This window comes from Tamandua tetradactyla, chromosome 10 (assembly GCF_023851605.1).
Source record: "Tamandua tetradactyla isolate mTamTet1 chromosome 10, mTamTet1.pri, whole genome shotgun sequence".
NCBI lineage: Eukaryota > Metazoa > Chordata > Mammalia > Pilosa > Myrmecophagidae > Tamandua > Tamandua tetradactyla.
The window spans coordinates 58,670,136-58,684,973 of record NC_135336.1 but is presented as its reverse complement, the minus strand read 5'-3'; positions in this window follow the sequence as shown (position 1 = coordinate 58,684,973).

Sequence of the window (14,838 nt, the reverse complement as noted above, 5' to 3'; positions counted from 1 at the left end):
TACACTCTCTGAAGACCTGACATCTGACTTCTTTTCTGAGATCCGTTCATGATTGCTTCTTAGACAGTTTGTCATTCTAAAGTTGCACAGTTCCGTAAAAGATAGTAACCCTGTTGGCCCTTCATATCACTGATGAGCTCCCAAGAATGTAATGGGATTATATTTTGGGGAGTAGGGAGTCTCTCCATTTTTCTCAGGGCTACCTACTCAGTTCCTCAATCAACATATTTTCAAAATTAGATGACATTAGTGAGAATTTTCATTATCTCTCAAGTAATTGTTCCCAATAATCCTGGGAGGTGAAGACAAGGTTAGGATTTAAATAGAGTGTCACAATATTTCCTGTTTTTTTGCTTTGACCACATTTATGGCAATAGTTTGTATCCCCTTATTTGTTTTATTTCTGACAGTAAAATTTGTCCTCTTCCCTTTTTTATTTTTTCATAGTTATTTATTGGATTATTTATTTAGTGTTTTAGTTTCCTAATTGCTAAAACTAAAACCACACAATGGGTTGGCTTAAATAACAGGAATTTATTTACTCATAGATTCGAGTCTAAGAGAAGTCCAAAATCAAGGCATTAGCAGGGCAGTGCTTTCTCCCCCCAAACTGTGCCATTCTGGGCCTGGTTGTGTGTCGTTGGCTTTTCAATCACACATGGCAGTATCTTCTCTTTTCTCTTCTGATCCCGTTGACTTCCAGGTTCTGACTGCTCCCTGTGGCTTCTCTCTCCATCTTACTTTAGCTTTCCTTATAAAGGACTCCTTATTTCAGATTAAAGTCCAGTCTGATTCATTTGGGCTACACTGTAACTGAAGCAATATCTTCAAAAGATTTATAATGGGTCCACACCACCAGAATGTAGACCAAGACCAAAAACATGTCTAAACGGAGGTACTCAATTCAACCCACCACACTTAGGTTTTGGAGAATGATGCTTCACTCACTGTCTTTACTTGTCTTTAGACAAGTAAAACTTATTTACAAAAAGTACAACCCAGCAAACAATATTAACTTTTTATAGATAGCTTCATTTTAGGTAATTAAGTTTCACATTGTGTGTGTGTGTGTATATATATGCATATACATATACACATACACATACAAATACCCATATGTGAAGGATAATATGCATATGGCAAAAGTAATCGTTCTGCTTAAGTAGTCACCACCCATAGAAGAAAACATAATAAGAGTGGGATAGAAGGTAATTCTTTTTGTTGGAGGGTAGATAATTCTGGGTGCCCCAGGCTGATATGATTCCTCACTGAGAGAGCCAGGATCCAAGGTAGTAGTTATTCTGAGCCAGTGATCAGGTCATGTTTGTCAGAAAGAAAAATCTAGGAAGTAGCAGAGGAAATTTTTAAAAAAGTTTTGATGGCTCTCATTTTTCACCAATAGCCAATTCAGTACTCATTTTTATAACAAAATTAACCACCAAAATCTTCCTTATGTCAAGAAAAACTTTCAATGTTGATTTTAAGTTGTGTGAATAAACATTCATGCTTAATGTTGAAGCAGCTTAATGTTTAAGCAGCAGTTGATTATGAATAAAACATGAATGTTTATTTTGACTGCTGCAACCAAGCTTGAGGTTTAGAGCAGTTAAAGCACAGGGGTTTGCACTACTATTTGCTGCCGTCTGCAGGCTCATCTAAAACTCACGATAGATTTCTGGGGGAAAAATTATTAACAATGTTGAAACAAGGATTCTCATGAAATCTCAAATTATTTTTATTTCCGTTGACCAAATGACTAGGAACTACTAAGTGGATGGGTGATTAAGAAATGGAGGTTTCTCTTTTCAGGAAATTGGCAAGTAAAGGGAAAGAGAAACATGCTAGCTTGAGGTAGAAGCAAGAAGAAGTGAAGACAGCATAACATTTTATGTATCAGTTTTGTTTTCTTTTTTTTTTGCATGGGCAGGCACTAGAAGTCGAACCTGGGTCTCTGGCATGGCAGGCAAGAACTCTGCCTGCAGAGCCACCGTGGTCCACCGTTAGTTTTGTTTGGATTCTTAAATAATGGAGTGGTTGAAAATAAGAGTTGATCTATGAAGCCTTAATTGATGTGGGTTTTAGTTGAGTTTACTCTTTATGAGTTGATCCTCCTCCATTCAAGGAAATTGCCCTGGAATACATGCTAAATACTGGCTTCAATTTCAGAAGAATTGATTCAGGTATAACAAGAAAAATTAAAAAGGACCTTTGTCTCATTCAATCTTTCCAACAATTAAGCCACAAAGTATGGCAATAGATAATAGAAACTTCCAGAAGGTATTGTGGGATATCTGAAAGTGATTTTGCACCTACTTTTTTCTGGGACCCTGAGCAGCTAAGGGTTCCTAAGGAATTTTCTATTTTAGAAGAATGTGATGACCATTCACTAAAAATAGCTGCATGGGATACAGGGGCAGAAAGAGTTTCGATGCAGCCCCAGTGAACCTCCTGTATCCTGTAGTGGAATGGGAGTTCCCACCAAAGATCCCAGATAGGATGCAGAGGTCCAGGGGTGGTGGGAACCAGCACCCCTCCCGGGGGCTTAGAAATACAAAGAGAAGACCCCACAGCAATCTCATATTGGTTGTAAGCACATCCTCATATTGATGAAAGCATGAAAAGAGAACCTGTGAGGACCAAATAAAATATTGCATTTCAAAGATTACAACTTAGGACAGAGACAGATCAAGAAAGAAAAGTAGATGCCTCTTCCCAGCGCTGGGAAGAAAGTTTGTGGAGGGTAGAATTCTGAATCTGAGTTGAGCATGAAATACAGTAGAGTTTACTTGATGGTCATTGTTTTATCATTCAGAAAAATGGAGACGAAAGATAAAGATTTCATCCAGATGTAAGAAAACAAAGTTAAATTTTTGCAAACCAGTATTTGTGAAAGAAATAAAAAGTAAAAGAAATCTCACAAATGGTAGAGCTTGGCATTTGCCCTTCCTTCACTAGCATTTTACTCTCTGTTCACCCCCGGTGTTCATAATTTCTCCTCTTCTATCCTACCTAACCCCTCCCTCAGTTTGGCTTACTCTCCCTCAATGAAAGGAGGGCATTAGGGGGACAGATTATGTCTCTGTTTTGTTTATCATTTTGACTCCAGTACCTAGAATGCCTCCTGGCATATGTTACATAACTGATATTCACTAAAATGAAATTAAAAAAAAAAAAAAAACAGATGAATTAAGCTCAAATGAGAAACCAGTCACTTGTGAGAAAGAATTAAAGGTAAGATATTGTTTCCCCTCCCTTCTTATTAATGGAATGTGAAATAATTTTTGTGGATACTTAGTAGGTGGCAGTAACTAAGGTACAATTTAGAAATTGTAAGAATTCATCATTCATCAGCAAAAAGACTGAACTTTAAATGTTATAATTTCTTTTTCCTTTTGACCATTTTTCCATCCCAATCCTCCTCACTTGGCATCACTCAAAGGAGTGGGAAAGAGGTGAAAGCTCCAGAGATGCATTTGTTAAACAAAAGAATAGGAGGAAAAGTTTCAAATTAATTTAAGGTAAGAGCTTAGTATTTCAAGCAAATAGCTGTTATTTGCTGCCCCTTACTGGTGAGATTAAAAAATTAACTCATTCTAAAAGTAAAATCCTTGACACTGAAATCTTATTTTATAGAAAATAGCCCCTTTACCCCAACAGGAATTGCACAAATGGAATTACAGATCGCAAAAACTGAACACCAAATGGGCAGAGTGACTAACAAAGACTTTTCTGCCTTCACTTTGGATAATTGGAGAGAAAAAGTTAAGTAAAAGAAGTACTAAAATAAGCCCCATTTAAGTAAGGTGCCCTTCTTTTTATGTTATTGTGGTCACAGATTCACATGTATATACGTCACACAGATGTGGCCACTGCGGGAAAATATGTTGTGATACAGTAGCCACTCCAGCGCATTTTTTAAACTAACTTCTTACCACCTTGGTGCAAGACTTTGCTGTTGAACATCCAGGTTCTTTCGACACATAAATTGCATGTTGTAAAAATTATTTAAAATTTTTTGTGACTTGATCTAATTCTTTGAGTGTCACAAACACTCCAGTTGTGTCTGATAGCATGAATTAAAAGTTGATTTAGGGCTTGTCTCCTACTACTTGCTCAGAGAGAAACTTGCTAGCTTATTCTGTGGCTATTACATCATTCCAAAATCTGACTGCCTGTTGTAATCACCAAAAAAAATCTTATAAAAGAAGCTTTGTGATAACTCCAGAGGTTGTAGTTTAAGAATCACCGGTTAGGATAAGTTAACAGACATGCCAACAAAGTTCACAATAGCAAGTATGCTGGTTTGAATCTGTTATGTACCCATAAGACGCCATGTTCTCTTAATCCATCCCTGCGGGGGTAGGCCTATTGTGGGTGGGACTTTTTGGTTCAATTTTCATGGTGATGTGACTCAGGCCATTTAAGGTGGGTCTTAATTCTCCTACTGGAGTCTTTTATGAGAGGATAAAAGATGAAATTGAGAGAAAGAAAATGCTCCAGGAGAAGCCAGAAGGACCCACAGAAGCTGAGACAGCCAATTGGAAACCAGAATCCAGGACAGAAGGACCACGAAACTTGCCATGTGCCTTTCCATGTGACAGAGGGAACCTGGATGCCAGGAGCCTTTCCTCAGAGAAGGTATCTCCCTCTCGACACCTTAATTGACATATTTTCATGGTCTTAGAACTGTAGATTTGTAACCTAATAAATCCCTTCTGCAAAAGCCAATCCATTTCTGGTATATTCCATTCTAGCAGCTTTAGCAAACCAAAACAGCAGGTAAAATCTATATCACTGGTTCTCAAAAATTTTGGTCTCAGGATCCCTTTACATATTTAAAAATATTGAAGACCTCAAGTAACTATTGACGATGTGCTTTATATCTAATAATACTTACCATATTGGAAATAAAAACTGAGAATATTTTAAAATATTTATTCATTCCTTCTTTTTTTAAATCACAGTAATAAACCCATTACATATGCATAAATAACATAATTTGTAAAAAAAAAAATATTTTCCAAGAAAAATACAGAGCAGACCAATTGTTTAACATTTCTGTGAATCTTTTACTATCCAGCTTGATGGAAGATAGAGGGATTCTTAAATCTGCTTCCATATACCATCTGTTGAAATATCATGTTTTGGTTTAAATATATGAAGAAAATTTTAATTTAAATACTATAGTTGTAAAAGGGAGGAGAACACATAATTGTAGATGATCTATGATATCACACCAAAACTCATGAAAGAAAACTTTTTTAAAATTAGTGCAATATGGAATCTGAAAACAAAAAATAAAAAACTTCTTTTTTTTTTTTGCATGGGCATGTACCAGGAATCAAGCCCAGGTCTCGGGTATGGCAGGCGAGAGCTTTGCTTACTGAGCCACCGTGGCCCACCCACCAATAAACTTTTCATATACTGCCACATTAAAATTTATTGGTCTATCTTGCACTTTAGTAGTTTTTTTTTTCACAAATGCATGATTTTTAACATCATGCCTATGAATTTTGAAAATATTGGTTTATGGGGTTATGCAACTTTTCCAAATATTGACACATTTCATTATACAATATCCCCAAAATTATACTATATTTGTTGGCATCATCACCAATCTCATCAATAAAGTTTGGGAAGCTATTAGGCTTACAGCTGCAGATACAAAGTTTCCATAATTCTAATTTTTGCTTGAAAACTAGAAATTTTCATTAGCAAAAATACTGACAGTTACTTTCTTTGGAGTGACAAGTGTGCTTTATTCATTTTTTCAGAAAATATCTGCCAAATGTCCAAGTTTAAATAAACATGATTTGTCTGCCAGTCACTATTTCAAGTAAAAATGACATTCTATGAAAAAAAGCAGCCAGTTCATATTGCAAATCAAACATGAGCCCAAGTATTTTCCTTCATGATAGACATCATAAACTTCCTTATTCAACAAAACTGTTTTATGAGCACTTCCCATGTAATCACGAAGAGTGTTAGATGGAAGCTGGACTGAACTGCTGGGAAAATGCTTTGGTGGATGCATCAGAATCAACCACAGTGTTCTGAGGGCTTCCAGAACTGTGAGGGCTGGGTCTCTGAATGCAAAGCCAGCAATTCTGCTCTAGTCTCTGTTACTGGTTAATGAGGCCATGAATTCCAACTAATAACGTGCCTCTCCCTTGAGTTCCAGGTTGGCAAGCATGGAGAACTTTAATTTGAGCATGAAAGAGCCATGGATTTACCAAGGAGGTAATCTGGAACTGTAGGTTCATAACCTAATGTCTGGTTTCCATTGGTATACCTTCAAAACACAGGGCAGGTCCTGGAGCTGTGTTGAAATGTAGCCCAAGGCAGCCTACAAAGAGAGGATTTGATTTTTGGTTAATGAGCAACCAAGGTTACGGATAAGAAAACAATGCAGAAAAACTGGTCTAAAATGCAAGGCAAGGTTGAAAATGGAAAGTGAACATTGAAGTTAGAAGTCAGGAAAGGGGAGAAAAGGCAAAAGGAGAGAGCAATAGAAGAATCAGTATGTGCAAAAGCTTAAGAAAAAAAAAGTCCTCAACAGCATAAGAGTTGTGGCAATCCCCTCTATGTGGTACCTGGTATATAGTATGTGGTATGAGACATAGGAGTCAAAGAAGATAGCTCCCTAAAAGAATTGTGCAGGGCTGAAGTGGACAGGTAAGCAGGGGTGGGGGTGGGGACTACCTGAAACCAAAAGGAAATAGGATCAGAGAAAGTGGGCCTGGAGAAGGAGTTAACAGTCAGATGGCAACTGCAGTATTATTATAGGTAAACATATTGCTCTGCCCGATCCAAGAAAGAGAGGAGCAATTATTTGTCCTCTCTACTGTAAACTAGTGGAAAGAATAATGCTAGCTCACCTTCCTCATTTTCAGTCATTGCACTCACACTTCATCCCCCTGAAAATAGTATAGGTTATCAGTGACTTCCTATCTGAAAAATACAATAGACTTATTCTAATTCTTATTTTGCTACATCATTTCTTTCAAGCCCCTGTTCAAAAGTCTCCTAAGAGAGAACTTCTCTAACCGCCTTAACTAAAATAGTACTCACTAACCTGACATGATCTTTTTTTCACTCTTATTATAAAAAAATTCAAAGATACAAAAATGGAAATAGCTCCAATAATTACCAAACTCATGGGCAAACTAGTTTTATTTATATCTGCACCCACTTGTCCCTCCTGTACTATTTTGGTGAAAACTTCAGACATCATGTATTTTCATCCCTAAATATTTCATATGTATCCCTAGAAGATAAGGACACTTTTTGTTAAATATAACCACAATACCACTATCAAACCTGAAAACAAGACAAGTCCTTAATATAACAAATATTCTATCAGTGTTCACATTTTCAATTGACTTATGAATGTCAGTTTTTTCCTAGTTTCAAACAGCATTTTAAAAAGATACAAAATTGTGATTTGTTGATAAATTTCTTAATTCTACTTTAATCCATAGGGTCCTTCTCTGTTGGTTTTAGTTTGCTAAAGCTACTGAAATGCATTATGCAAGAAATAGGCTGGCTTTTAACAATGGGAATGTATTAGTTTATGAGCTTACAGTTCTGAAGTCATGAAGATGCTCAGTGAAGACATCTTACGTCTTCTTCCTGAAGACCCACTGCTGGTGACCCTGGATTCCTCTGTCACATGGCAAGGTGCATGGAGGCGTCTGTTGGTATCTCCCTTCTCTTCAGGGTTTCATTGCTACCAAATTCTGGCTTCAGTGGCTTCCTGTGTTTCTGTGGCTTTCTCTCTCAGCTTCTGTATCTTTTTCTCTGTGTCTTTCTCTGAATTTCATCCTCTCATAAAAGACTTCAGTAAGAGGATTAAGATCCACCCTGAATGAGGTGGGTCACATCTCAACTTAAGATCATACTCACCAAAAGATGCTGTTTACAATGGGTCCACACCCAAGGGAATGGATTGGCTTTAAGAACATGACTTCTGGGGTACATACAGTGTCAAACCATTGCACTGTCTTTTGCCCCTCTTTCCCCCTTGCTATCCATTTGTTGAAAAAAAAACAAGATAATTTTCTCCACAGGCTGGATTTTGCTGATGGTATCCCCATAATTACATCTACTACGTTCCATGGTCCTCTGTATTTCCTGTGCAGTGGTGGCTGTGTACATGAGGTTTCATTTTCTTTGTGGAACTGCTTCATAGATGGTATGGTATTCTCCCAAAAGAAACTGTAATATCTGCTTTTATGATGTAAGTGGACACTGATTATCGTTGGCTAGATCTATTAATGTGTTAGGGATTGCAAAATAGTAAATTCCAATTCTAATATTACGTCTTAATTTATTAACTGATGGTTTCAGTTTGTTAACAGGGCTGGAATACAATATACCAGAAATGGTTGGCTTTGACAATGGGGATTTATTGGCTTATAAATTTACAGTTTAAAGGCTATGAAAATGTCCAGATTGAGGCACCAACCAGAGGATACCTTCATTCAAGAAAGGCCGATGGTGTCTGGGTTCCTCTGCCACAGGGGAAGGCGCATGGCAACATCTACTGGCCCTCTCTCTTGGATTCTGGTTTCAAACAGCTCTCTCAGCTCCTATTTATGATGGTTTTCTCTCTAAGTGTTCTAGTTTGCTAGCTGCCAGAATGCAACACACCAGAGACAGATTGGCTTTTAATAAAAGGGGATTTATTTTGTTAGTTCTTCAGAGGAAAGGCAGCTAACTTTCCACTGAGCTTTTCTTTCTTACGTGAAAGGCACATGATGGTCTCTGCTGGCCTTCTCTCCAGGCCCCTGGGTTCCAACAACTTTTCCCGGGGTGACTTCTCTCTGCATCTCCAAAGGCCTGGGCTGAGCTGCAAGTGTTGAGATGAGGAATGCCGAGCTGCTTAGGCTGTGCTACCTTGAGCTGTCTCATTTAAGCACCAGCCAAGTAAGTCAAACATCACTCATTGCAGCAGACACGCCTCCTAGCCGACTGCAGATGGAATTGGCAACAGATGAGGATCACGTACCATTGGCTTATGTCCACAGCAACAAGACTAGGTATGCTCACTGGCCAAGTTGACGACGGAATCTAACTAACACACTAAGCATCTGTGGGTCCTCACTTAACTTCTCTGGGGAAGACTCTGAATTTCATCTCTTAGTTTAGCATCTCCAAATGTCTGTGGTTTGGTTTCATCTCTGTACTCTGTCAGGTCTGAGTCCTCTCTCTCTTCGTGAGTTCTTTTAAGGACTCCAGTAAACTAATTAAGACCCACCTTGAATGGGTAGTGTCAACTCCATGGAAATAATCTAATCAAAAAGTCCCACCCACAGTATGTACCCACAAGATTAGATTAAAAGAGCATGACTTTTCTGGGGTATATAACAGTTTCAAACCGCACACTGATATAATTGTATAAAGAGAAATGTCCCCTCATCGACTGTTCATTACCCAGTAATGCAGTTCTTATAAGAAAGGCAGGATAAATGCTTGATTTATTCCCTTTTTAAAATCAAGTTTCAAAATAATGAGTGAATTTACTAGCATCCTGCAACAATTTACAGATAACATTGTTCTTTGTTTCAGTAATCTACTTATTAACCTGCCTCCACCCACCCATCCACTTCTTCTAGTCAAGATGGAATAACAATGACTCAATTTACTGTTCTGCCTAAAATACCAAAGAATATACAAAATATTTGAAACAAAGGTCTGCAAAGCACTAGACAGCAGGCTACAAAGGACATTTACCTCTGAGAGATGACAAATAAACAAAGTAAGCCCTATGAATGCCCCAGCATACTGACTTGAGAGCATTTACAGGCCATGGCACAGAAGAGGACAAACTGAGTTTGAACTCCCTGAATTGAGGAAAGGCAGCCAAGAGTCCTGAAGATTGAAGTAGCTAGAGTTCACAGCACAGACTATCAGATAGGAGATAGCTGCTCATAGAGAGAATTCTGGAGATATTTAGGGGTAACTTCTTCCCAAGTATTCAGCTGGGTACTGATCAGCATATTCATGTGAGGAAACTACCTAAGATTGGAGGAGAAAACATCTGAATGGGTTACAGACAACAGTGCCTGGAACTCACAGAGAGTTAGGAATAGATTTTGCCCCAACTAGCCAGTTTGAAAATCTCCATGATTCATAAGCCATCAGGGATAGGATACTAAAGAGTCTTGCTTGACAGTAGACACCAATCAGCACTAGGCAAAGCACTGAGCTGGTCTTACCTAAGAAATCTTAAAAGCAAGACCCACAGGGTGGTGCAATGGTAGTTCAGTGGCAGAATTCTTGCCTGCCATGCCAGAGACCTATGATTGGTTCCTGAAGCCTGCTAATGCCAAAAAAAGAAGCAAGAAAGACCCACGATGTCAAAATGCTTTCAGATAACTGTAGCCCACATAAAAAGCTCAAGAATATGTATAGGAATGCAAAATATCCAATATCCAACAAAGTAGATTTTATATTGTGTGGCATCCAATAAAAAATATCAGACATGGAAAGAAGCAAGAAAATATGATTCATTATGAGGAAATAAATCAGTCATTTGAAACTGACCCAGAACAGACATGGATGTTAGAGTTGGGAAGCCATAACTTTTTAAAAAGTCATTATAACTTCATTCCTTGCATTCAAAAAGTGAAATAGAGTCACAAAAGTTATTAAAAACACCCAAGTTGAAACCTTAGAAATTAGTGTAATTACAGTGTGTGAGATGATAATATTTTGAATGGGATGAATGGCAGATAGATATTGCAAAATAAAAAATTAGTAAACTTGAAGATACAGCTGTAGAATCTATCCAAAATAAAATATGAAGAGAACAGAGAACTTTTTTTTAATGAACAAACCTACAACCTGTGGCTCATCTAAAGTCTATGAAGGAGGGGAGAGAGAAAGGGAAAGAGAAATAATGGCTGACATTTTTTCTAATCTGTTGAAAAATATAAAGTCAAAGATCCAAGAATTTCAACAAACCCCAAGCACAAGAATCATGAAGAGAATTTCACCAAGACCCATCATAATCAAATTACTCAAAACTAGTGTAATCTGAAAACACAGCTAGAGAAAAAAAGACACATTAGATACACGGAAAGAAATATTTGGATAAAAGTAAAGTTCTTGTGAGAAATGATGCTAGCCAGAAGACAGTGGAACAACAAATTCAAAGTACAGAAATAAAAATTAAAAATAAAAAAAACTTGTCAGTGTAGAATTCTTTACTCAGCAAAAACTCTTCCAAAAATTAAGATTAAATAAAAATATTTTCCAAAATTCCAAAACTTAGAAAGATCACCAGCATACCCACAGTATAACAAGCATTAAAGGAAATCCTTCCTTTGGAAGGGAACAGTGGAAATATGCTCAACAAACTCCAAACAGGATAAACCCAAATAGAGCCACACTGTGACATAGCATAATCGAACTTTCAAATGTCAAATGGCTATGAGTCAGAGTTTGTCAATGACAGCAATTTGTGCAAAATTTGAAAGTTTTATGTAGAAGCAATAGTCATCATTCTTGAGAGTTTGTTGAAACCAGAGCCAGTGGCTTCACAGACCTCTCCATGACCTCTTGCTTTATAGTCACAATAGTTAGATGAACAGCATCTTCTAGAATTCTTGCTTTTCAATAAAAAAAAATTCTTGCTTAGTTATTAATAATAGATCCTATCAATATCTGACATTAAATCATATAGGTATTTTCTCAGTTTGTCTCCTCCATTAGAACATATGTCATATGAAAGCAAGGACATTGTTTTCTTTACCATTATATCTCTAGTGTCTAAAAAGTACCTGGCATATCAGTGGCACTCAGAAGTTTGTTAAAAGTATAAATGAAATATTTATTCCTAGTTCATATCTCTTTCCCTAATTTTAGACTCATATTTGGACACCACTTAGAGTTGTACAGGTTGTGCGTTGTACAAACTAAGAGACAACATTCATGGTGCTTTTCTGTGAAAATAGCACCCCGTGTTTTTGTACAACCAGAGTAACAATTCAGAGTAGCCCTGTCACCTAATAGACATCTCTAACCAAATGTTCAACAGGCATTTCAAACTCAATATATAAAAATCTGAACTCATTATCATTGTTTAATAGCTCCATTCCCCTCCTCTAAAATTCCCTACCTTAGTTAATTTCTCTAGTAACCCCCTCTACCCCAACCCAGCCAAAAAATCACATAGATAGAAACATGGGAGTCTTAGTCAATCCTTCCCTTTCCTTCAGCACATAGATTACGTTAGCATTTATCTTGTTGATAGGACTCTTATCCATCCCTTTCTCTCTATTTCTTATTATTATTTCCCAAGTTTAAAACCTCACCCTTTCTTATTTATTCTGTCAACTTCCAGTTTCATCCAAGTGCAACCATCCCTCCATAAAAACTATTACAGTCATCTTTCAAAACCCAAAGTAGCCCCAGGTTTTCTCTTGCTTATATCACGTTAGTGGCTTCCTATTGTCTGTGGAATCAAGCTCCTCAGCAAGACATACAACTTCATTTCTTCATTTCTCTCCAATTTCATTTCTTAGTCTATTCCAAATGCTTATATTTAATTTAATAGTCAAATTGAAGACCCTGACCAAACTGTATTTATCATTTTAAACTCAGCTTGTGATCCTTCTTTCATGAAACCTCTTTTGATTTCCTCCTCTCCAGAAAAAGCACATTAAATTTTGTTCTCCTTCTATATCTTTGCTTGCCTTGAATTTAATTATTTTACTCTGAGGTTCTTACTTTCATTTTGGTCTTCTCCTCCAAAATTGTTACCTCTTTGTGAGGAAGGGCTTAGTGTTGTCACCTCCCCTCCCCACTCCTCTCCCTCCTCCCTTATCTTATAGCCTAGCACTGTTCTGGAATAAATATTGTAGAAATTTAATAAATGATTGTAGAAAGATGAGTGGATTCAGAAATATCTGAGAAATGTTTTCTGAGAAATGTTTTCTATTTCATTAGAATGTTGTATTGAAACAATAAAGAAACTATTATAACTGAAACACAAACTATTCATGTTTCCACACAAGTTCTTATTAAAGGTTTATTAACACCTTTAATGTCTCCTTTCAGTGTTCTAATAATGAGCCTGAAAAAACACTGAGGTCATGCACCAACACCTTAGCTTTCACTTTCCCCAGAATGTTACTGTGTGGCTGATAATCACCCTTGGATTTTCACCATGCATTTGGGGAAAAAGGAGGGAGGAGAGTTAGAGTTAGAACATGTGGATGGAAATAGAGGGAAGCTAACTAGCCAAAAGCAGAAATTAGATTGGAGGCTTTATCTATCATATTTGAGTAAGCTTCCTGGTTAAGCTTTCCTGGCTGCCACAGCAAAACCTATGCAATGGATTGACTCAAACAATGGGAATTTACTGTTCACTTGAGGCTAGGAGAAGACCAAAATCAAAGCATCCTCAGGGCTATGCTTTCTCCCAGAAGGCTGTGGCTCTCTGGGGTTGCCTGCTAGTGATCACCAGTAATTGACTTTCCTGTCACGTGGCAATGCACCTCGTGGCCTTTCCTGGATTCTCTCTTCAATTCTGGGTTCCATCCATAGTCAGAGTCTGGCTGCTTCCTCAGGCTTTCTCTCTCTTTGTGACCCTACTGTAATCCTACAGTAATAGGATTAGCACCCATCCTGATTCAGCTGGGCCACACCGTAACTGAAGTAACCATTTCAAATGGTCCTATTTGTAAGAGTTCATACTCATAGTTCAAGAACATGTTTTTCTGGGGTTCATAGCTCTAAACCATCACACTTACCAAATTCAAGCCAATTATACTGTGGCTGTAAATGATTATTTATGTAAGTGTAGGAAATAAGATCTAGCCTCATCCAAAATATTGATAACTCCTAGATAGAAAAGATCATTTAACTAACACCTATATTCATTGTTTAAAGGTGAGGAAAACACAAAGCATATTTCTTTCTTATTTTTATTATTTTTTTTTCGCATGGGCAGGCACCGGGAATTGAACCCGGGTCTCCAGCATGGCAGGCGAGAACTCTAAAAGCATATTTCTTTTAAAAAAAAAAAAGAAGCAGCAGCAAATTTTAGGCACTAAGAAATGTAATCATTAGTAAAAACTGAAGCTAATTTCTGAAATGTATTCATTTGCTAATTCTGATTTACAACTTTTAATAAGCTTGATCAACAAACATGTTAATCATTTGACTATTAAGTAATATATAGTATTGAAATACATATTTAAAACAATGTTATGGCACAGTACACTTAAGGAAATTCATATGAATCTAAGAAGATGATTTTAACTACACACAAAAAATCAGGCAGATAGGAAAATGCATGATGTTTTTCTTCTAGGGAAAGAAACACATTTAAATCCATGAAGAAAAAGAGGCTAGACTCTCTTGGAATACATATGGTGAGAATGTACTATACTGAGACAGAAATAAGTATGGCTTTGAGCAAAAATTGGCCGCAATGCAGCTGTTACATGATACCTAGCAGCTTTGTGGTTTTTGTGGACACCAGAAAAATAAGTCATGAACTCAGAAAAATATCATCACAATGATCCACTTTACATAAGTACCATGGTGCCAAGCAATTAATGCCAACGACAGAATGAAAAAGGCAATATGCAGAATAGTACATTATAATTGAGATGAAAATAATCACATTCACACCACTACAAATCACATGTTTTTCATAAAATGTCTCAAATTTTTTCATATTGGCAATCAAGTAGCTATAATTGGAGAAAGACTTCAGACTGATTACAGAAATATAATCTTTTGATGATAAACTTTGGTGATTTGAATTGACTGGGATGGGGAAGTAGCTAGAAATTATCTGATGTTTCAGTGAATCCAGATATA